Source organism: Mixophyes fleayi, chromosome 1, assembly GCF_038048845.1.
Source record: "Mixophyes fleayi isolate aMixFle1 chromosome 1, aMixFle1.hap1, whole genome shotgun sequence".
NCBI lineage: Eukaryota > Metazoa > Chordata > Amphibia > Anura > Limnodynastidae > Mixophyes > Mixophyes fleayi.
Window position 1 is genome coordinate 103681731 of NC_134402.1, and position 25774 is coordinate 103707504.

General features: G+C 37.8%; 1 protein-coding gene across 1 annotated transcript in view; it reads left to right on the forward strand.

Moving 5' to 3' along the window:
• Nucleotides 1–25774, forward strand: part of LRBA (LPS responsive beige-like anchor protein) — a 478343-nt gene that overhangs the window by 213762 nt on the left and 238807 nt on the right. The window lies entirely within an intron of this gene.

The window sequence follows — 25774 nt, forward strand, 5'->3', positions numbered from 1 at the left end:
GTATAGATAAGAAGATTCCCGGGTCGGGCGGGTTCATACTGCACCTGCCCGACCCGGGTTTTAGAAAAAAAAAAGTGTAAAAAAAGATTTTAATTAAAAAAAAAATACATAAGAAATGTTTACTTACCGTATATACTCGAGTATAAGTCGACCCGAATATAAGCCGAGGCACCTAATTTTACCACAAAAAACTGGGAAAACTTATTGACTCGAGTATAAGCCTAGGGAGGGAAATGCAGCAGTTACTGGTAATTTTTTTTTACATTACTTTTATACATTCAGCTGAGACCCCATGCTTCCACTACAGTGGAAGCACATTCATTAGAAGCAGCGGGATTGTGGGTTAAGGTGATGGGCACTGACTCTATCTACTTACAAGAGAATTGGCGTGCAGCTGCATAGGAGAGCCCACCCTCCTTAATAAATACAAATGGATAAACACTGCAGCGCTCAGCCAATCTCCAACACCTCCCAACAAAAGGGTAAACTCACTTATACTATAAAAAATGATACATGTACATCGACAGTGTCCACACATAGAATAGTCCTCAATTGCGTTCTGCTCTACTCCATATCGACTTTTGCAGCCTGTAATGTATTCACACCTCTCCGATAACACTCCCGTTCCATATATATCAAATTAACAACTGTAAGTCTTCAAGCCAAGTAAACCAAAAACTGTAACATCCGTTACTCACATGTATGTTTATGAAGGTTCAATTCTGTCCGGTGCCAAGACCCCGTCACTGTAAAGTCCCATTCTCCACAGGATCTTGTCTGCAGTGCCCACAATCCCTTAGACGATAATGTCCACTGTTCCAAACGATGTGAGTCTACAGAGTCCCGTTAATCTCCTAGAGATTACCCCTCTTTCTGTTCGACGGAGTAAGGAGGCGGGATTCAAACTCAAGATAACTTTATTAGATTCTGTCATAATGACAGCTACGTGGCTGCGTTGTGTGACCTCTCTGCTACCTGTTTCCGATGAGTGCTGCTGGCCGCGCATGCGCGGTATGTGAAACTCGGGGGTATAGAGTAAAACAGTGTGGTCCTGGAGCATCACTCGAGTATAAGCCGAGGGGAGACTTTTCAGCACAAAAAATGTGCTGAAAAACTCGGCTTATACTCGAGTATATACGGTAACTTATTTTCAGCCAGCGGTGTCTCCGGTGCGTTGCCGGCTGTCAGGGGGACCTCTGGGTACTAAAATGATGTAATTTCTAGTCCATTAGAAATGACGTCATTTTAGTACCCAGAGGTCCCCCTGACAGCCGGCAACGCACCGGAGACACCGCTGGCTGAAAATAAGTTAAGCAAACATTTCTTATGTATTTTTTATTAATTAAAATCCTTTTTTTTTTTTTTTTTTTACTTCCCCAATTTTTTTTTTACAGTATGAATGGTGAGACCCGGGAATTACACGGGTTGCACCATTCATACTGCAGGCGAGTGGGGTCCAACCCGGGAATTACCCCTCGCAAAATCCCGGGTCTAAGTCCCAGGATTTTAGACCCGGGATTTTGTGGTTGGACTATTCATACTGCACCAAGACCTGGGTTTTTCAGCGTGACTCTGCAAAAACCCGGGTTTTTGGTGCAGTATGAATGGGGTATAAGAGACAGATGCTGAAGATGTGAGGATGGACATGATAAACAAAACCTAAGGGTACATCTAGGGTTGTATTTCCCATGCAGTGGTATTCAGCTGCATTCACAAAGCTCTGGCCAGGTGTCGTCAGAAGGTGAAACAACTGGTAGCTGAGTGTTCTGACAGCACCTTCCCCTAAAAGATCCTTGATCCTTATGTTCACATTTGTTAATGTGCCTTCACTATATGGTGGGCACAAATGAAGACCATCATACAGCAAACACGGTGTTGGTGTACCCAAAATCAGGAAAACAAACCATTGCATAAGTACATGAATATATAAATAACAGATTGAGCTTATGTGTGTTTTATTCATTGTTTATATTACAATTTTAAATGGATTTTCCCCAAATATATACTTTGTTTACTTATTAAAGTTAAATTATATATTTTCATAACTTAGTTCATGGTACAATTATGTTATCATTTTATATAGGTACTGAAAGTTGTTTTTAATGTTATCTAGTTTATTAGCAGTATTCACCTTGCATGGCTGTAAACTCTGGTTGTGGAAATTTCACACACATAGAATTTTAGTGCTAGTAGATGAAATATTTCCTTTTTATTCTTTTAAACAAGTTGAATAAATCTATGAGAGCACACTGTCTTATAGCAGTGCACCAGCTACCAGTGGGAAAAGTTTTTCTCCCCTTTGACATTGTAAGATATTATTACAAGACCTACAAATCTATATTTGGTAATACAATTATGTAAATGAAATCACATAGTAATGTTGTATGCCAGCAGAATATGAATACTTCTATACCAAGCATTGTTTGAAAACCTCTAAAAATGAAATAACGCACGAGTTATCACGTCTTTGTTAGTCATCTCTCTTGCTTCCATCCATCTTGTATCCTATTAGTCAAGATAGTTCCTTAAATCTGGGGCATAAATTAACGAGTTCTACAACATATGCATCTATTTTTGGAGGAGTCTATGTAACAAACTGCAATAGGCCAAAATTCTGGAGAAAAACCGCTGTGTACTCTAGAAATTGGCTATCGCAGTTTAAATTAAGTTTAACTAAACTTAATTTATGAAGCAATTTTCACCTGCATTAACCTACTCTTTGTTACCGCAGTCCCCATACAACTCTTATCTAGTCTACGATGTTAGAGATTTATCTCAGTAGGGTATTACCCTACCTGTTCCTATGGGGTCCAGTGGAGCCAGAAAGGCTTCACTTGGTCCCCACCAGGTCAGATCACTATGTGGACATTTTCTGTACGTGCAGGTTTCGCTTCCGCAAATTTGCACATGCAAATTACTTTGTTATATAGGGGAGTCTTCACCAGAGCTCCAAAAACGGCCCCGGCATAGTAAATAGCAGCGGTACTGCATTATGTATTGCTGCGATTTGCAGCAATACCTAATGATTGGTGGTACCACAGTGGAATGATAAATAGACCACTAAGAGATCGGCTCCATGTGTCCTTTATCTGTGTGCACAGCGTTGCATAAAATTCTATATGTAGTGCTATATAAAATGACGGCAGCCAATATTTATCCCCTGTGTCACCTCAGTTGTAAATAGTGATATCATGGGGGTATGAAGGCACCTTTTGTTTGTCCTGCATCTGTTACTGTAAGGTATTCACCTTGTTTTGTTTTTACCTGTAGCAGAATTTCTTGCCCTTCTCCTTTTATGGTGAATGTGTACACCATTTAAATATCAATGAAATGCATAAAACAAAATTCTGCATATAATATATAGTGAATGAATGTCAAGTAACTAACACAGTATTTATACATTCTGTGCATAACATGACCTATAGTTACTGAACTGTAACATATAGGGAAAATATTGTTGGAATGTTGCTCTTGCTATTTTCCTGTGTGTAATGAGATATTACTATTACATTATTTGAATACATTACCAATGGATTCTGTTGAAACCCGGAGTTTGAGTGACATTTGGCAGAAAGAAAAAGTTCATTATAGTATGTTAAAGTTAGGACCTTTTCCAAATGGCAACTGTCAGATCCTGAGCATTATGCAGTGTGCGAATGATTCAATTGGAGACACATGAAGTCTCGGACCACTGTAGAACAATATAGCTTATTTTAAGTATCTCAGCGTTTTCTTTACATTTTTATTAACAAAATGTAACTGTCACTTCCCAAATGACAACAATGTGTGTAAATTAGCCAGTAATTACTTTCACTTATCATATTCTATATACAGGGCCATGTACCGAAAGTGACATGTTGGCCATTGTCCTGTAATGTGAGACTAACATTAATATCTTCTGATATTTCTGTAAAAACAGTTGTTTGTATGTGGCTGGAGGGACAAATAGAATGAATACAGCAACTTGTGTTAGTGAGACACCACGGCTTCTGATGCCTTTTTCTGTACCCTTTTCCAGACTGGTTCTTGGCAATGCACAGCACAAATTCAGCCTTTGTACCTTTATAATGTCATTGTGTAGCAGAAAGGCTGCTTTCACACCTTTTGTAATATCATTGTTTTGTCACTAATGAACACACGAGTTGGTTTGATCAGATATGCTTACCAACTAGACCCAATTTATGCATCTAGAGTAGTTTAAATTGAAAGTTACTACTATGCAAGACACATATTTAGTTAAATAGTAGCTGGAGGAATGTCTTTCACAATCTTCAGAGTACAGGACTGATTTTTACAGTTTAAGAGCGAATTAACCACAAATTGCAACATGTATGACCTCAAGATTGCTGACTGATCAATATGTGAATGGGATCATTCAGATTTGTACCAGGATAATTACTAAATTCAGTTGGGAACTAATTGTCCCCTTTATTTTTTTCAGCCTTTGACCAAACAGTTGAGTCTAGAGATTTGGCGATGCATAAGATCCAGCCACTGGTTAGTCATGCTGAGCGCTAAGATTGCTCATTGTCAGGGTACCTTTAGTTTTTCAACAAGAGTCAACATATCACTCCTAGTGCTTGACACATCGGGAGGCAATGTAAGGAAAAGCTTAAAACAGACAATTAAGATGCATGAATGACACAGTGTATTATCACCACTCTTCCCCAAGTTTTTCACAATATATTACAATATCATGGTCATAAAATCAATGAAACTACAGTTGCTCCACATCTAGTTTATACCTTTAATGTTTGCTACAGGGGTTAACTATTTTATTTTTAAATATAATTAAGTCCGTTTTATATGTTTAATTTTTTTTCAGAAGTGTGATCGTTTTCATCTTGTAACATATTGGATTCAATATCTTTTTATTGGCTTTCCGGAATTCTTACCAGAGGTTTATGCTATTACTGTAGACCCAGAAAATGACCCCAAAATGTTACCGTAAAGTTCTTCAGAGTATGGGGATGCAAGATGTATGCACTTTTCACAGGTTTTGAGGCAGCTCTCCAGCCTGTTACCATTGGAGACTTTGAGGAGTCTCCGGAGACTCCAGTAGGTCTCCTGTATTTTAGCACTAATAAATCCAATGCAAATTGGATCTAATAGTATCTAGTCTAGCAATTCTGCACATAGCATTGTGCAATTTAACTAGCTCAATTCATTTTAATTGCCCTGTATAATTATTGTGGGGCCAGGAACCAGTCAGTATAACCTGACTCTTCAGCTGTTACTAATAGAGGAGGGAAGGGATCTGGGTACGCTGTCAGTCATGGATGCAGGTGACTGCACTTTTCTAGTGTCATTTATAAAGGTGCATATGTCAGTGAGTAGAGTCGGACATAGTCACTCAAGGAGGTTGTCTGTGCATAGACATGACTTTACAAATGTACACTCTGAGCGCATAGATTGTATCCATAAAAAATAAACATTGCAATTTTCTGTTTGATATAAATGGATAAAAAAAGCCATTGTGTCACTACCATATTGTATACAATTTGTACCACATATGATTTATGATACAAAAAGGAGCCCCCTTCTAACTCGACCACATAAACCTAGAATCTACTTAGGCAGAGTAAACATAAATAAAAACTTTGCAGAAAAGTTCCCAATTAAACTGACTGAGGTGCAAATTTGTCTTGTCCCCTGTGTGAAAGGGTCACAGTGTACCTGTTGGCACTGAAGGAGAAATAACAAAAAAAGGAAAACTCCCCCAAGCTTGCTGCCTAGATATCATCTTTGCCTCAGAACCATCTTTTTCCCCCCACATTCTAATTGGCATCCAAATATTTCCAGAATACACGTGTGTCTCACACGACAAAAACTTCATTTCACTTCACTAATTCATGTACTCAATCTGTGGTAAAATGCTATTGCTATCATACAGTGCCATTAACTAAGCTGCACCAACATACATCTTCTCACTTGTCTCAAAATATTTCTCAATTTAACACCTCTGCTCGTCCCAAGATCAGCACCTTTTCGTCAACACTCTTTACCTGCTCCCATTCCCAGTTACAGGACTTTTTGGGGAAAGTCTTTTCCTCACTCGAAAAGACTTTCCCCAAACCTCTGAACTCTCAAGTGTTCCCTGAAATCTCCCCTTTTAGACCAGCTTATTATTTAACATCCTTAAGGATAATCCATCCGATTATCACCTCCCTCAATAGTTCACTCAAAACTTACATTTATTCTCCTTCTTTACTAAAATAAAAACATTAAAAAAAAATATCAATATTACGTTTTAAACAATACATTTAAAACCAGTGTTACATTCTTTTTTTTTTTTTTTAAAGAACATACAACGTAAGCATAGTTCTGGCCATACTCGTATCCATGCGTATCTCAAGATACATTTAGATTAGAATCTAAGGGGCGTATTCAATTGTTAGCGTTAACGCTAACAATTGAGCGCTCGAAAAATCTTACCGTTAATTACTCGGGGAATTTCAGCTCGCAGCTCCCTGAGCTGCGAGCTGAAATTCAGCCCACTGGCAGCGAGTAAGTACCGTATTAACTGTTTACGCGCGCAAAATTACCGTACAATATGAAGTTTTTTTCGAGCACTTGTTTTTTTGTGTTTTAGCGCGTTAAAACTAACAATTAAATACCCCCCTAAGTGTATGTACGCTCTGCCTAAACAGTACTTTCCCTACGTAGACATACATAACATGCTGCAGTGTACGCACATTCGCATGTACAATAAAAGTAGATCAGAACGCATCAAAATTTTGTTAACAAACATTAAAAACTTAACCGTTGTAATCATTGATATAAATATTTATTTTGAAATCTATATTTATTTTTATATATTACAGAAAGTATATTTCAATGCATACTGTACACACAGTGCGTTTTTATAGTATATCTTAGTTGCATACAGTTATGTGATGGCTACTGACATGCATATCTGTAATTTTTAAATCAAACACTGTGTTGTGACAGTCATCACTAGCAATTGGCATTTACACCTGCCCTGTGGTGGATTCAAGGGATGCGGATGAAATGAAGCGACAGAACACAGTACTTGAATTGGTTGCATCTACTTTGGAACGACCTCTGCACTTACAGACTGTATATGGTCTATCGTACTCTGCCCCTCCTCTCCCCCATTCTGCCTCTCAAGTTGTATACCGTAGTTTGTATCCGTTTGCACATGGACATGATTTGCTTGCAGTTGTATTCATTGGCGTAATGTCTGTTTCTGAGCTATTTTTATGTAAGATTCACTACACAAACGGATGGATGCATGAACATGAATCGGACCCCATGTGTGTGTCCTGCTAAATAATACATTACAATTAATTTAACCCATTAAAGTGGATTTTGGCAGAATTCATGTTAAAATAATTTAGCAAACTAGTTGCCATTTGCCAGAATTTAGGTGTAAATGTCACCAACCGTTTGCTGGCTGCATAGATCAGAGTCCAGTATACAGCTACTGTAGTGAGTGTGTTGGCAAGACTAGCCCAATAACACTTGTGCATGGTGCATTTTAATTCAATGTAACATGACATTATTTATGCATATTGTATAAGATTGGTTAATCAAATGTGCAGTCAGTCAATTTGAGTGGGTTAATAGGTTTTAATAGTATGTATTGCTACATGCAGTATTTATCTTGTTTTACAAACGATGGTATAATGAGGTGTATCAGAATGTGATCCACCTAACTGAATTCTAAGCAGGGCTAACACTTCCACAAGCCGTATATTATTTAGATATTTATAGTAAGTCGTTAGGTCAGCCATCCATGTGGTTTTTAGGGATGAATTACTAAATCGGAAATGTAAGTGATTTTGAAGATGTACAATTTTTTGTCCTATCAAAGTCATGATTTTGTATCCAGCCAAATTGATTTGATTAAATGTGTGTCCCTTTGGAACCCTAATTATGAATGAAAAGCTCAGCACTACAAGTGTTAATATAATCTTGTTTTCGTGTCCTCTAGTAAATGGAATCTTCCAAGTATTTTGGTTTAATTTAGTTTATACTGTTTTCATTCCTCTTTGTCCTTTGGAATTCATATGACTTGCTTGTTGCCAGGACTCCGAGCTTTAATACGTTCCCATTAATGTCATTTATTTTGTTTCAGTATTGATGGCTTTCCTAATGCTGTCCGATCAGTAAGCTGCAACGCTGGCAGCTGGCCCAGGATCGGCAGTGGTTTTAATAAATCACAATCAGACCCATGCCATTACATCAATATTTTTAGTCAATTATAGAGAAGGTCAGGTGCTGCATTCAGCGATGAAACTCCAGCATGTGGCATTTTAAGAAAACATCTGGTCCTGCAACAAAAATGCAAGTTGGAAAGAATGAGGGAAAAAAAATCAATATTGGCAAATTTGAGGCAGATCAAATGAAATCTGCATTATTATGGGCAAACCACAGATGATTACAGGCTTGACCACGGTATGGTTATTATACCTAATTCTGTTATACGTAAAGAAATTCCCAAGTTCCACTTCAATAAAAATGAAAATATTCTTTTCTCTTGAAGCAGATGGGATTTGTTGTTCCCTCACAGCAGGCATCTAATATCTTTTGACACCTAGTGACCTGTCTGAATGCAATTTGTGTCTTAATATCTGGCTTACACAAGCTGCTGCCACAGAGAGAAAGTCATCGTGTTCTTTATTCATGGAGATTTTTCCAGATTCTTTTTTTCTGTCCCTCTGTGGAGAAAACAGGGGGAAAAGTATTCAGTTCACATAGGCTCTGGTGAATGTTTGTCCTTTGCTGTCATTGAATACGGTGGTTGTTGGGGTTTGTTTTTTTCCGTTATTATTATTCCAAATTGGTTAGAGATTTCACTGGGAAAAATTGTAGCTGCCAGCCAGTACCTGCTCTCATACATTAATGTCACCTGAAGTGAGGCTCAGGTGAAAAGCAGAAGAATCGCTGATAAGAAGCAACGGAATAAGCACAAGAACAGGCCCACGAATGAACAGAATGGCAGGAGTAATTTTTCCCCACACTGTGCACTGAGCAGGCATTGTGTTTATTTGGGTCAGGAGACAAATCATCTTTCATGTAGATGACACCTGGTAAAGTGGCTGAATGTAAGAAGGATGAGAAGAGATGATGGAGAACAGTGGATGAAAGTCTCGGAGGACAGGCTACCCTTTTCTCATCGCGTCCTTCATTGCATTCTAATAGGCTGACTAATGTACCATAGAAATTCACTCTAGGTCTCCGGCTAGTAAAGGAGAAAGTGGTCCTCCTCATCTGTGGAATAAAATTCATAGGTAAAATTGCAGACATAAATTATTGTAGGCGCAGCAATAAGGGTTTCGGCACTTGTATATAAAACTGGTGGGCTGTTTTTAGATTAGCACATAGAAGCAGTTAGGTTGCAGCTGCTTTTAAGACACTGTTTGAGATTGCTTGGAATATGTTCTAATGGATGCCCTCAAGCTAGAGGCAGTTTTTTTTTTTTCCCTGTGAAACATTCATCTTTTCCCCCCTCTTTTTTTTAGCCTGCATGTCAAGAGCCCTGCCGGTAAAATCTTTGTGATGCTCTCTTCAATTTTTCTTCAGTAAATCAAATCTTCTTCCTTTCAGAAAAGATGAATGCTAGAAGGTGCGGGTGTTATAAAAGAAAAAAAGGAGACTGAGAAAAATCAATGTGGGCAAAATTGAAACAGTATGCCTTGGTATTGATTGGCCTTGTGAAATCGAAACTAACAGCTTTGTAACTGTTCCAGTGGACAGTTAGCTGACCTGTAATGGACAAACTATCAATATTAGCATTACTATTTTATCTTGTAGTATGTCATTTTGGAACAGAGAGACCACCTCAAGAAGTGGGGGCTTGGGCTGATATTTTAATGCAATATATACAAGAGGTTTCGTTGACTGCCATGCACTTCTCTCTAGTCATTTGCAGATAAGGGCAGCACTTGACAATTGAAGATAACATTAGCTCATTTGCAAATTGTAGCCCTAAATAAACCTTGCCCAGACTAAAAAATTGCCCAGAGACCCCTTCCTAAAGTCTTATTTGGCTTCTTGATAACTGCCACATATTTTGCTTTTATTGTTTCTGCTGTTGGAGATTCTATCGGCAGAAAATGGGTTACACTGTTCTGTTTTCCTTTTCTGTTTATTACTTTTGTGATGAGATTTCACTTAGCATTTTTATAATGAATGAAAACGGGTACCTTGTAGAATTGCAATCCCATTAGCCTGCAGTGCACTGAAATGTGAAATGCAATCAAAGCAAATGTATGCAGACAAAAAAAAAAATACAAGGCTTCTCCCCAGCCCCCTCAATGCTTTTCTTTCACCGTTTCCCCACCCTGCAGTTATTGCACTTGACATCAGTGTAAAGTAACATTCATTGCTCTCTCTGGAGCTCTGACGATGTTTGGAATTTTTTTTTATTGCCAACATTGGCCCGTGTAATAATATTGTGAAATGGCTTAATAAAACTAACAATTCTCCCAGTCGTACCTCCACTGAACCCCCCACACACCACACAATGACAAACAATCATTTATAATAAAGCAGCAGCATGTGAAGAATATGATTGCAAGTTCTACTCTGATTAATGCAATGTCATACAGCTACATCAAAAAACACCTAGTTTAGGAAACGGTTATATTGGCAGCAATTGATATTATTTGATTTTCTATTTTACTAATAAATATATTATTATTTATATCCACTTTAAATGTTACATGCTCAGACTGAAACTGGATATGCGTAATGCATTTTCCTAAACAAATAGTATAAGTTGATATTTTGACCTCTGGGATGTAGACTTCTAATGAAGGTTGTGCAAATGGACACCCAGCATAAATAAGGCTAAAGCAACAGAGACCTCTGAAAACCTTAGTCTTTTAAAGTAATAGACATATGTAGGAAAATAAATTTTACCCCATATTGTCTATACATTAGTCCCATTTTGATTGGTGCATCATCTAACACTTCAAGACCTAATTGATGACATAGGTTATATAAAATATTATTCCATAATTGATTTAGGAAATTTCTGAAACTGCATAAATAAAAACAGTGAAGCCCAGTGATGGGTGCAGCCACTACGGGTCTGGAAGTGAAGGGTTGCTTGGCAATGCTAGGTCACCTTCTCGGTCCAATGCCCTCGTTCCCCGTCTAATACCCCCACACACGCTCTGCTCCCAAAAGGGCCTCTTCTGGCTGACGCATATGCTGGACCTCATATGATCAGAAATGCCCCTTTACTTTGCTCCCGGTGGGCCCGGGAGAGTAGAACGACATTGGTTGACACCTACACAAATTTTGTTGTGGGGCTCAGTGACGTATTGCACAGAAAATAAGGGACTCTAGCAATCTCTTTAGGCAATGTGGGAGTTGATTCGAAAAGCAGACACATTTATCCCTACTAATATGTAGATTGTAGAGTGCTTACTGTATTTGTTAAATTCATTTTGATGTAGAATTTAACAAAATCATTTAAATTAAATAGTGTTGATTTGTTGTAGGGGAAAGGAGAAGCTAGTGAAATCATCTAATACCTTTGAAATCTGATGACAGGTACTTAGCACATGTGATAAGCCTTTCTGTGAGGTGGTATGGAACAAGTTTTCCACATCAGTTGAAGATGGTAATATGTGAAGATGATCGGTCATTGACATTTCAGAAAACAAAATTGGGGAGATATACTAGAGTATATCTTATATACTTGAGTCATACTAAAGCGTAAACCCGCCCATTTTTACCTACACCCCAATCTTTGTCTGGTGACACTTATGCAAAGCTTGGCCATATCTGGTATTTTATTGTGTGCTATATCTGATGACAAATATAGTATTGTCCTTCCCGACCTCCACTGCTTCTTGAAAGTCTTTCTCTTGCTATGTGCCTTGGCTGCCATCATCACGCTGTACCTTTTTAGGGTTCAGTAAAAGGAGGTAATGAAGCTCTATCATAGTATAAAAACACATGGAGCATCTACCATAAATTAATCTACCTCTGCAAACTACCATGACTGCCTCCAACAATCTCCCCAGGCAGATACTTGGGTATCTCTGCTACTCACAACAAACAAACATGAATGTTAAAATAATTATTGAATAAATGAAATTAGCCAGATTCTGCCCCTAGTGGACCTATGCCTATATAGAAAATATGGCCCTGACAGGACCTATATAAGGAGTAACTTTCCACATTTGATCCTCTTCCTAGTTATATTAATACTATTCGATCCAGTGGCTACACTTAGACATTGAGCTAAGCAATCGGTGAGACAGACATCTATCCTAAAAAAAAACAACACACCAAAAAACTTGCTTGTAGGTCAATTGTCTTCTGACAAAATAGACCATAGTGTGTGTGTGTGTGTTTGTGTAGTAGGAAACTAAGCTCCAGTGGGACTGATGTGAATGATTCCATATTCTCTGTACAGCACTGCGCTATATAAACAAATGATGATTGTATTCCTTGTTCTGGTCTGAATATCAAACAAATATATATGTTGGAACATTCTGAACTGTTTGGGGGTTGAAGGTACACACTGGTTGTAACTACACTAGCGTAGCTGTTGGTATTTTTCCTCAGAAGATATCACTGAAGGATTTAGAATTGTGTAATAAAATATATTTTTGTCTTCTTCTTTTTGCAGTATAGCGGTAGGATGTACCATTATGTACACTTTATGTGTAGCTATTGTTATATACAATTTCCAGTTCTTAATCTTTATTTCACATCTATTAGGTGCTCAGGATCTGTACACAGTGCACCAGAACAGACCCTTGTACTCTCTAGTTTATTTTTCTCTTTCTCCTGGTTTGTCTCTAGTTACCCACAGCTCTGTGCAAACATGTTGTAAGATCAAGTTTGTATGTTATTCACATTGTCGGTTCATTTGTTTTACTTTCTGTCAAGAAGTGAGGAGCTAATCTATTTTTAATGGGATTATATAGTTTATGTCAGTAGCAATGTGCTGTGTGTTCTTTAAATACTGGTAAATTTCCAACACAATTGTTTTGTCCTATGTTATAATTTACTGGAGAATTTGCAAACACAGATTATCTGTGATGTAAATTCTCATGATGTTCTTAACCCTATGAGAAGTGTATGTCCAACAGTTTGATACTGCTGGTTCCCAGCGGTGAGGCAAAATAATCCTCTACACTAAGCAGAGTACCCACAATACCTTGTTGCCAAAGGAAAATTAATGTGTTTTGTACCAGACAGGATTTAAAAGAATTTAGTTAGAAAATCATTTACGATAACATTTACCTTTCAGCGTATAAACATCAGAGTTGTTGAGATTAAAAAGAATACCAACAAGATGTCAAGTGCACGATATATATATGATAAAGCTTTCCATATGCTTTTTCACTTTTTCGCAGAGATCCATCAAAACATCCTCACTTTGGGTCCTATTTAGGATTGGGACGATGCAATAGCATAAACATATTTAATGGTTCCAAACTTTTTCTTGGGAACTTTCGTTTTGTCAAACAGATCTGTTTATGGTCTGTGGGTTGTTTTTTTTTTAAACTGTGTCATTAGCTGAGGATGTTGATTTTGTCTTATTGTTAGGCATGGAATTTTGTGGCACAAACACTAGCTCATCCTACTTAAAGCTTTTATCGTTTAAATGGTCAACTACAGATGACAAGTCAACATGGTTAAGATTTGTGGTGATTGTGAATTAAAAACCTTAATCAATGTCAAGGTGTTTGGATGCATATTGATTTTGTGCTGGGTCAGAAGGATTTATTTCAGTACAGTGGTATGTAGGAGGGGCTGGCCTTACATACTATTGACTACCTTCATCTTGTTCTCCTGAAACATGCTGAGACTGTGTAGCTTCCTACAGCTCGTTGTGGTTACAGATAATCTGTATAGCACCACAACAGTTGTGTAACACCACTTCTAAGTGGTGTTACACAACTGTTGTGGTGTATGTAGAAATTACCCATTAGGAAGAAGTCCAAGTAATTATATATCTATCTACATGACATACAGTAACATTAATATTTTCAGTAATATAAATAAAACTTGTATGTTTTTGTGTGTTTGGTTTGTATCCATCTGCAGATGCTGTAATAACGGTTATGTGCATTTGAAAATGAAACTTCTTTTCTTTGTTTTATTATTTTCTCTTTAAATGACTTCTCATTTAATCCACATGTATGTATCCAGTATAGTTCAAATATTGCTGCTATTAATAATTTAAGTAAAATACATTGCGGAAAAAAAGATTTAGTAATACATGGTCAATCAAAATGTTGTGCTGCTACATGGATAAGTATTTTTTCCTGAGGTGACCCCTTCTTGTAGCTGGAGCCCCAGGTGCCGCTGCATTCAGCTATTTTTGTCCTGGGGCTCCTCTGTTTCTTTCACAGCCTCCGCTGAAAACCCGGAGTGTGAGACTGAGTGGGAGGAATAATTGCAATCCAGAAACAAGAGACGGCGTCTTGCTATTTGTCCTTCCACTCACACACACCCCTCCGCCACAATGTACTGTTTAGCCAGCATAACTTTTGGTAAAACAATTATAGGTATTCCCTTCCCCTTTCCCGCTACAGACCTGGTGACCACTACAGTACTGCATCTAGCAGCCCCTGGGGCTTCAGCTAGGGGTAGGGGGCGCCACAGAAAATGATTTTCCTTGGTGTAGTGCGGCTTTTTAAACTGGTGTTATGACACAATTATGTTTATACTTGTACTAATTATTTCCCCCTCTTTTTTTTTTTTTTTTTTTTTTTAGCCAAGCTTAGATAGTGTGAATACATATTTATTAAAGGACTCGTGATCTTATTTAGTGGCTTTGCAAGACACATCCTCATACTTTTACCCTAGACGTCTCCATTACATTTACTAATAAATATAAGTGTTTTAATAGGGATGAGCGGAATTTTGTGCAATGGAAGTTTTGCTTTAAAACGCAGTGTGGCAGAAGTGAGAAGTTTCAGTGTTACAATCTTCATATTTCGCTCTCTCTGCAATGCATTTGTAAGCTCACTTTTTGTAGATAGAGAAGCCATGTATAGAGCTGAGCGACAATAGTAAATGACTTTAACTGTGTGGTGGGGTTGGGGTAGGATTAACACTTAAATCCAAATTCTGCGAGCAATGCCTGTGAAATGCAATATTTACAGAATAGATTTTGAATTCCACTCATCCCTAGTGTTTAGTAAATAGCAAGAAACAAGCGGTATAAAAAGCATAGACAAAAAAGTTAATGAAATGAGATATTCGTTAAATGTTCTGCCCCCTGAATACAGCTACACTAGACATGTGCCGTTTTTTACCCATAAAGTAAATGCAGCCCCAGACCTCAGGTGAATGTTATGAAGGTGACTAAAACCCCATTCATACTGCACCAAAAACCCGGGTTTTTGCAGAGTCACGCTGAAAAACCCGAGTCTTGGTGCAGTATGAATAGTCCAACCACAAAATCCCAGGTCTAAAATCCCGGGACTTAGACCCGGGATTTTGCGAGGGGTAATTCCCGTGTTGGACCCCGCTCGCCTGCAGTATGAATGGTGCAACCCGTGTAATTCCCGGGTCTCACCATTCATACTGTAAAAAAAAAATTTTAATTACTAAAAAATACAAAACAAATGTTTACTTAACTTATTTTCAGCCAGCGGTGTCTCCGGTGCGTTGCCGGCTGTCAGGGGGACCTCTGGGTACTAAAATGACGTCCTTTCTAATGGACTAGAAATGACGTCATTTTAGTACCCAGAGGTCCACCTGACAGCCGGCAACGCACCGGAGACACCGCTGGCTGAAAATAAGTTAAGTAAACATTTGTTTTGTATTTTTTAGTAATTAAAATCTTTTTTTCACTTTTTTTTTTCTAAAACCCGGGTCGGGCAGGTGCAGTATGAACCCGCCTGACCCGGGAATCTTCTGATCTATACTGCCCTGTGCCCCGGCAATATCCCGGGTTAACAACCCGGGATATTGCCGGGGCGGCAGTATGAAAGTGGTATAGGAAGGAAAATGAGTTAAATAAAGTGGTGGGCCAGTTCTTCTCGTCAAGCACCTTCACCATAGAATGGCCTATTTAACCTATAATGGGCAGGTCCTTCATGTGGAGTGGTGTAAGTGATCTTAGAAAAGACAATTGTCTGAGAAAATCAAGGCGCGTGAAATGTGCATCTAAATCTAAAGTATGAACTTTGTATTATTATAACGTTTGTTCATTTTGGCCAAATTCGAATAACATACTATAATCTGCTCTATTCAGCTCCTATTAGGGGATCCTAATTAATCTGTTACTTTCTGTATACATTGGCTTTCTATCACTCTGATTACATACCGCCAATACATATATAAGGAAAAGCACTATCGGGCACTTATATTATAGGTACAACCGGTGTCTACAATTGTTTTATGACTTTGCTCCTATTTTTGTCATAATACTAACAATGTGATAAAGTGTAGCAATGCCTATCTTTAGATTACTTAACTGCATTGTGCCTTTCGCAGGCTCCTTTCTCACACACGAGGATGGGTACTAGCAAATTATAGGTAATTAATTTAAAAATACATATTTTGTTGATGAAACATTCTAAATGGGTGAATTCTATTTTATTGGTAGTATAAATAAAGTTCCAGAACTAGTGTATTCTAGTGTATACAAGTCTAATACAATTATGTTTGTGTTGGTGTTGAGGATCTTTTACATTTGTCTATAGTGAAAAAGGATTTATTCTGAAATGTTTATCATTGATCAACACAAAATACTTTGTATGTCAAATAAAATAAAAACATCTAAAAGCTCTTTTTTTAATTAGATTTTAACAGACAATCATTGATTGCATTGATATTCATCCCTTTTGCTAACATACATGTGTATATACTCTGGCGAATCTGTAGTATATCAAAATTGTCCTTCAACGGTTCCCATTCAACTTGATTGAACTTGAGCAATATTCCAAAGATGAATGGGCAAAAATTGCAGTGTTTAGATGTGCGAGGCTGGTGGAGACTTATCTAAATACACTTACAGTTGTAACTACTGCAAAATTTGCTCTACTAATTATTAAAACGGGTGAAAAATACTTAACCTATTATTGTCTGTATTTTACTTGTAGTTACAGCAGTCCCATGAAAATATGAATTGTATTTTTGATTTTAAACTTAAATCACTGTGACCGGCTATAAATAAGAAGAATCTTGGTATTTTCCATGGGTCCTTAATTTGTTTCTTCAGGCTACTATTTGAGTGAGCGGAGAGGCTGTGGAACGCTCTGCATGGTGGCTCAGTGGTTAGCACTTCTGCCTCACAGCACTGGGGTCATGAGTTCGATTTCCGACCATGGTCTTATCTGTGTGGAGTTTGTATGTTCTCCCTGTGTTTTGCATGGGTTTCCTCCGGTTGCTCCGGTTTCCTCCCACACTCCAAAAACAAACTGGTAGGTTAATTGGCTGCTATTAAATTGCCCTTAGTCTCTCTCGGTCTGTGTGTGTATGTTAGGGGATTTACATTGTAAGCTCCAATGGGGCAGGACTTATGTGAATGAGTTCTCTGTACAGCGCTGCAGAATCAGTGGTGCTATATAAATAAATAAATGAAGATGTTTTGTGTAAATTCCTTCCTCCTCCTCTGCCTTCACATCATATGCTGAGTGTTGTGAGTCTGTGTGTAACTGGCAGCCATACTTGGCTCCTTCCTGACAGATTTTGAAAAGGTTTGTAAAGAATGGGAACAGAGGGGATGGGGAATGGTCACACCAATTGTTAGGGAGTGGTATTACCCTTCTCAGACAGATATCTTAGATAACTATATCTTTGTAATTATAATTTGAAGGGGTGCATCAAAACCTTAAATGATATACAAGAAAGAGGGAGAGAAAGAGGAAAAAATTGGTTGATAAGATTAAGATGCACTAAGCACTCCACTAATTTTAATAATTCAAGTAAATGAGATTTTGAAAAGGAAAAGAAAGGATGTTTTGTTGGAAGGCAGCTAAGAAAAATGATTATTGCATGCTTAAAACGTACTTAACTTGCATTCCTGTTAATATTATGAGGAGGAGATTCAATTTTAAAAAAATCAGCGTGAGGTGTCTCGGGAACAGCTGCGAGATTTTTTACCCACAGAAGTATCCCTCATTTTTGCTTGTGCCCCATCGAGGTGTGAGCAAAAATGAACGGATATTTTTACTGTATAAACGGATAAAATGCATTTTTTACTGATACTACGGTAAAAGTCTCCACTCAGTTTTCTTCGCACCTCTATGGAGTGCGAGGAAAAATAATCAGAGATTTCTGTTAAAATCTCTGCTGCAAAGTGTCTCCAGAATGCCAGCGACACACATCGCGACCAATTGAATTCCCACTTAAGTATATAGTATTTTGTGGTGTTCATTGGTAAAAGAAATGAAGAATGAACTTGTTTTGATCCCACAATGTAAGAAAATAACATTTAAAAAATGGCAGAGATGACGAATAATATCAGTTATCTCTCAGAGATCAACACTTACATTTTTTTTTGTATGCTTTGATTCCCTATTATTCATTGTTGGTATCTTTTAAATAATCTCTGGCTTTCACAGGGATGGCAAATTCTCTATAGACTAATCCAAGTGTCTTTCGTTTATTTTGTCTTGTTGGAATCTGTAAACTATGCTTTTGTTGAATCCATGAACATGCAAGGACTTTATACTAGCCTTTAGATGGTTAAAGTACTAAATATTTGTTCCCTTTTACAGAAAAGCACAATCCCTTTAATTTAAGGTCAATGTTGGGAGCCTTAACAGTATCTAAAGGGATATAAAACACTTTTTTCCATTCTATTTCTAAGTCCAATTGTTTGCAGGAGTACAATATCTGTGCAGTATCGATCGTCAAGGTCCAGTAGTTAGTCAAAGGCTATCTCCTCTGACTAACCCTTTAGCACCGTGTCATCCTCCTCCCTGTGATAGATTGTTACAATCTCAGGCAGTGTAATTACACACTAACCAAGTGGGTCATTTATTTCTCCACCTTCACCATTTACCAAAAATCTCCTTTATCTTTAGCAGCCAGCTCTTCCCCTTGCAGTAAAAGCAAGTTAATGGTAGCATAAAACACTGCTGTTTATAGTGGAGGTAGAAACAAACCAGAAGTCTAAAACTTCAAGTTTTACATACAGAATGGCTTCTAGATATTTAGTAATTGAAGACATAAAGTACTGTTTCATAGCTGTGGATTTTGTCTTGTGCTTTACTGGTAGTGCAGGTACAGTTTTATTGCTACCTCGAAACATATAGTCCAGGTAAAAGTATATTGGTTTCCTCCAGACCTACAGTTTATAGGGCAGCACAGTGGCCTAGTGGTTAGCACTTCTGCCTCACAGCACTGGGGTCATGAGTTCGATTCCCGACCATGACTTTATCTGTGTGGAGTTTGTATGTTCTCCCTGTGTTTGCGTGGGTTTCCTCCGGGTGCTCCGGTTTCCTCCCACACTCCAAAAACATACTGATTGGTTAATTGGCAGCTATCAAAAATTGACCCTAGTCTCTGTCTGTCTGTGTGTGAGTGTGTGTCTATATTAGGGGAATTTAGACGTGCTGCCCCAATGGGCAGGCAGGGCCGGATTAACCATAGGGCTAACTGGGCTACAGCCCAGGGGCCTATGGCATCCAGGGGGCCCTTGAAAGTGCTCAGCAGCAGTATTGATCGGTCGGGGGCGGGGCACCCCCAGCCTGATCAGTCCTGCTGAGCACTTTCACTGCAGTACTTCTCCGGCGCACTGTAGTCTCCTTACCGAGGAGATCTCGTGAGTCTCACTCTCGAGATCTCCTCAGTAAAGAGAGTACAGCGCTATTATGACGTTATTATGATTCCAGCTTTATGTACGACTTTTAATATTGAAGTTACCAAATCTGTCATAACGTCAGACAGCGTTGCAGTCATGACCTCACTGCGCCTTATTGTCACATGAGCAAATAACAGGCGTGGACAAAGACTGATTGTGCCTTTTCTCAGAAAGTGTAAGCTTCATTTCATATAAACACATGGTTCATATAACCTATAGTGCAATGGTGTAGCATCTGTAGGCGTCCGTTAACAGCTAAAAAATACTACATGTGTGTTAGGTGTCTCTATCTGAATGGTACAATACAGTGTATGTTTCTATGACATTGCATCCTCTCTTTATGGTAGGCTCCAGCATGTGCTAAAATTTATAGTGCAATAATTAGTATATCATTTTCAATGTTCCAATGAACTTTTGTCATAAAAATGTAAGGGGTTTTTAATTGCTAGTAATCAGGACTGCGTGTTAAAAGACTGTAGATAATTAGGAGTTCATTTGCATTTCTCTTCTCACAAATTTTCTTAGCGTTTGCAATAACTTAATTCTTTTGTTTTCCTCTTGAGGATTGTATTATCCTGCTTGCTACAATGTTCATTTTCTTTGCTGCCTCTGTGGCATTGTGCGAGAGAATGATGTTATAATATGTTCCATTTTTTCTTTCCTTTTCTCAACCGTGTGTTTTCTTTTCTTTTTTTTGCCTTGGCGGTTCTAAAAAAAAAAATATAAAAATGGTATACTGACACGTTGACTTCTAAATTAGTCATTGAACACAAATCTTCTTTATCCATTTAATTGAAAATGTTTGAAAATAAATATATATAAAATGTAGAAATTGATGGAAAATTAGAGACGCACTGTCCATCTAATCTGCTAATTTTGAAAACCTCAGACCCGATTTGATGCTCAACTTTCTGCCAGATTTAAGATGACCATATGTCTATCCCAAGAATGTTTAATTTCCCCTCTTCTACCTTCTTTGAACGGCTGTTCCATGCGTTTACCGTTTCAGTAAATTAATTCTTCCTTAAATTTCCACTTAGCCTCTAGTTTTAGTGTGTGTCCTCTTGTTCTAATACTTCTCTTAGAAGCTTTCACAAATATTGACCATCATCACTATCACTCCTATCATTATTTGCTCCTAGCTATATATATTGAGACCTATTGGCTTTCCTATTATATATATTTATGATTGTAGTTCACCATTTTAGCTGCTCTTCTATGCACAGTCTCTAATTTATTTCAGTCCTTCTGAAGTTGTGGCCTTCAGAGTGGAATACAGTATTCAAGGTGTGGTCTCGCCAATGACCTATCCTCTTTTTTTTTTTCTTCTGTTTGTTGTATAATTGTCTAAAATAAAAATCATTGTACAAATGTGTGTTAATGGATCACTTTCCAAAACAAGTAGTTTGTTTTTTTTTTTTCTTTTAAGAATTCCATGTTTTGTATACAAATGTATTAATTTTGCCCATGGAGACAGGGGTGACTTTATTTGGTTTGACAAGGGGTCTTGAAAAGTACAGTGTATCTAAAATGAGAGTAGCTGCAGATAATTGAGAACCTAACCTAAAATACAAGTAAACTTATAGCAGGGCTACTAATAACATTCTGTATGTAAAGTTATTAGGATTTTGTGATTTGTTGTGGACAGAATGATGTTAAAGGACACTGCAGGCAGCCAGTGTGCGTTGCACCACTTCAACATTTGGCATTGCACATGGTGATCTGTGGCTTGCGTGCAGCTGCTCGGCCATAGAAATCCTTGCAGCTCCTGATGAACAGTTCCTGTGGTCCGTAATGAGCGTTGCAACCGAGAACAGACAATTTTTGCACTGTCTACGCTTCGGCACTTGGCAGCATCTTTCTATGAGCTTGTGTGGCCTATCGCCTTGCAGCTTAGCTGTTGCTGCTCCTAGACATTTCTACTTCACAATAACAGCACATACAGTTCTTGCAGGTCAGAAATTTTTTTAACTAACTGACAGTGCCACATTGAAAGTCACTGAGCCCTTCAGTACCACCCATTCGACTGCTAATGTTGACTATGGATGTTGCATGGCTGTATGCACCTGGTAGGAATGATAGTGGCTGAAATGAGCAAACACATTAATAGAAAGGCTGTATGCATACTTTTGGCTATGTAGTGTGTGTATTTGTGTATATATGTGTGTGTGTGTGTATATATAAATATAGATATATAGAGAGGGAGAAAGATATATTATACTGTCTAGACTATAGAGGGCACTCCGACCAGGGGTCCGTGTTTCTAGCTAGCAGTAGCTCGTAATTCATAAAGCATGAGAGGTCTTTACAGATCACTGACAAAGTTGGCATTCCAGCATTTTTCCCCCTGTATCTTGCTATAACTAGTTTGCCCTTGTCATACTCATGGCAATGAAGTAGCGATGGAATAATATGTCTAAATATTTGGGAAGCAGTTGATAGGTGATGCCAAAAAAGCAACCAAATTCAAATTTCAGACCTTGTGCTTGGAGAATAGGAATTGTTGGCTAAAATAGTTGTACCAAATGCGAATGAACATAACTATTAACTATGCAGTGGCTCTAACAAAATGCAAATGGGTGATAACGAAATCTCCCCAGTTCATTTGGCACCATTGCCATCCTACCACCCTGTAGCATTTCCTGTGATTGTCTGTAAAGCATTTAGCTTTCATGTTGTGAGAAAGGTCTTTCTCAACACCCGATGGCATGTTCAATGTGAAAGCTGTTTACCCACCAAATTGTTGTCTGTTTTTGTTTCTTGAAGAGGCCGCATTTGTCAAACATTTGTAACATAAGACTTTGTCTGCAAAGCACCAAGAACAGAGTCAAATGAGGCAGTCCTGTGCAGAACTGAACAAAACTGGGTTTGGAGCCAGTGCTTGACATGCAAATATTTGTAGGAATGATGACAGAAAAAATTAGCTGGAGGGTGATAGAAATAGAATATCATTGAGAAGGACCACTCGTGATTGGGTCCATATCTAATAAGTAGGCAGACTTCCCGGACCTAAACTCATTTGGCATCGAGAGCTCCTCGGGTCACTCCACTTGTGTATGAGGTTTTTTATTTTTCACCTTAGAATTACCTCTGATCAAGGCAAGAAGAAGATGATTCCAGGTAAGTATAGTGATTATTAAGGACAGTGCGCTACAGAAATGGTTTTGGACACTCTAATATAAAGGTGGCAAATTATTTATTTCTAAATCTAAGGAAGCACTGATCTATATTTATTATACTAAGGGAACACTGATCTATATATATATATAATACTAATAAGACAATGTTTTATTTTAATAACACTAAGCGAGCACAATTATTAAAAAAAAATTCCTAAGTGCATCGCACTTGTAATGGTCACAGTAGCGCACCAGTGCATGCTAGCACTTGTAGTTCCACAAGAATGGGTAGTATATTTTAAACATTTTTGTCTAAGTTACTGTCTGCCAGTGGTGTAAGAAGGGGCCCAGTGCTACTTTGCATTTGGCCAGGCATCTCTAGGCACGGAGGTTGAGTGAATGATGGAAATATATAACGGAATGATAGGCAAGATAGCTCGAACCACATGCGGTTTGATATATCTCAGCTATCACAGCCACCTCTTTTATCCGGCCTGCTTATTGGCCATTTCTTTTTTTTTTCAGTGATTTGACAAACAACATTTTGATAGATTTCACACTTTAGTATTATTTACATGTAAAAAAAATCAGGATTGCGAGATCTAATGTGGCGTTTTGGAAAATAACTTTTTTTTGCCATCGGTTTGGTGTTTTGTAAATCTGTAGGTTTGAAAATCTCCAATAAAATCCAGAAAAACCAGAGGTTTAATAAATCTTTAATAATTATCTCACAAAGTGTTAATTTAGGGAAAGCGTAATAGAATCACAGAAAGCTCAACTAATCTGACTTAAGAGTTAAACTGCATGAACTAGACTTGGACTGGCCAGCTCCAAGAAGCTCTGGGGGGCTTCAGTCCTTGGCGGACTGTAAAGGAAATACATAAAATAGAAATAATTAACAATTTAGGCTTGTTTTTAATGACTTTGCAATATCAGAATCTTTATGATCCCAACATTACAAAGTCGTTAAATGCAGGCCAAAATTGTTAATTATTTTTATTTTATGAAATGTGGTTTATCGTATATTGTTTTGAAGCCTATAGTGCCTTGTTATAGTTGAATTTAATGGCGGACCTTGCCTAACCCATCTGACACTGATAATGTTTGGGCAGTATTGTAAATGTAATTAAAACTGGACTATTAAATGGGTAGTTCCATCCCAATACTGCTATTCAGAACAGTTATTACTGCTAATTTAAAAAAAACAAAAAAACATTCTCGCACAATTTGTACAAATTAATGTAAATTATGTAGCGCATACTGTATTACCAAGTAAACATCCTTATTAACGTTTTATATAAGACATTATCAGGCTAATGCATTCCTTAACTGTGCGCTATCAAAGCGATGGTACCACAGTGAAAAATGATGCTTCTTTCTATAGTGACTTTGACAGAGTTTACTTGAACTGAGGCCATGATACCATTTACCACATTGAAAAGCAGAGCAAGGCTTAGGCCAGAACTAGAGTCTTGCATTTTCAATATCTGACCAGACAGTCACCTTGAACCTCAGAATTGACTCAATGTCATTTTATTCATGTTGTGTGTTGTTGTTTTTTTTCTGTTGTGGCGCTGTTTATAGGTGCTGCATGCATCATCTACTTGCATTCACTGAAGGTGAAAGCTTCAGAGACGGTAGTGTCCTCCATTTACCTGTCTTCCCCCGCTGACACATTATAGATTAGGGAGAAATGTTTGGTGGAAAATAAGACCACCAAGATGACATTGTTTGCAAACAAGGCCGCCACCTTATGGTAGGTAGGTCCCACATCCATTCCTTGTATCCTAGGGTTAAAATGAGTTGATGTCCTTTTGAACAACCAATTGTAGAATTGGGATATATTTCCAATAAGAGACCTCATAAGAACTATAATGTTGAGGACTTGAAATCATGGAGGTAAGTCTATGGTTTAGTGATGTAAATGGGCCATCTAGGCTTTCCTTTTTCAAAATGAAAATGGTCAAAATGTGTCTTATTCCTAGTATAAACCCACTGAAATTATCTATAGTTAGTGGCATGTTTTGAATACTGCAATTCCTAAATGACTTCTAATCTAACCTTAACTAGATTGTAAACTGTGCACAATAATATACCTTTTAAAGCACTGTTTATAGAATGTGTATAACACAATCATTTTACCATAAAATATACAGCAATGCAGAATACATTTAAGTTTAGTCCTCACACGTGTCTACATTCACCTTTGCACTGTATAATAAAAGCAGAGTACAATTTTAGTTATCAGTGTATGAAAAGCTGGAGATGGGAAATTTCTGCACAATATGAGGCAGAAATGATTTCCTAGCAGTCTCTGCACTTGGCTCAGAACATTATAAATGACTGTTTCTCCATAAGGAAGTGACTAGCTTTGCAATGATGTATGAAATAATATGCATTTTGCATGTCCTGTTTGGAATGATAAAGGTCATATAGTATCATTTACATAATCTTCCAGTGAGAAAATGAAGTGTTAGCTGCATTTCCTGTGAAACATATACATTATCTGAGGCTTGAACCGTTCATTATTCATGAAAGTTAATTTTACAGTGGGTGTGAATGATCTCTTATGGCTGCCTTTTTTGATCATTCTGTAAAATAATATGTAGCAAAGGCTGCACAAATAGCAGGCAAACGAGTAAAGAGTGATACATTTGCATGGCGCTCCGTGCACCCGATTGGATCTTGATTGATGGCAACCATTTGTCTTTGTCAAAAAAGGAGAAAAATGCAGACATTGAAATAAGAGTGCTATCAAAGTTTCCACAGTGCCAGAAAATGCTCTTAATGCTACATTTCAGCATAGTCAGTCTGTGTTTAAAAAAAATACGTATTTTATTCATGCAGTCTTTTAAATCCTTGTCTGTATGATCCATTGAATACCTGTGTGCAA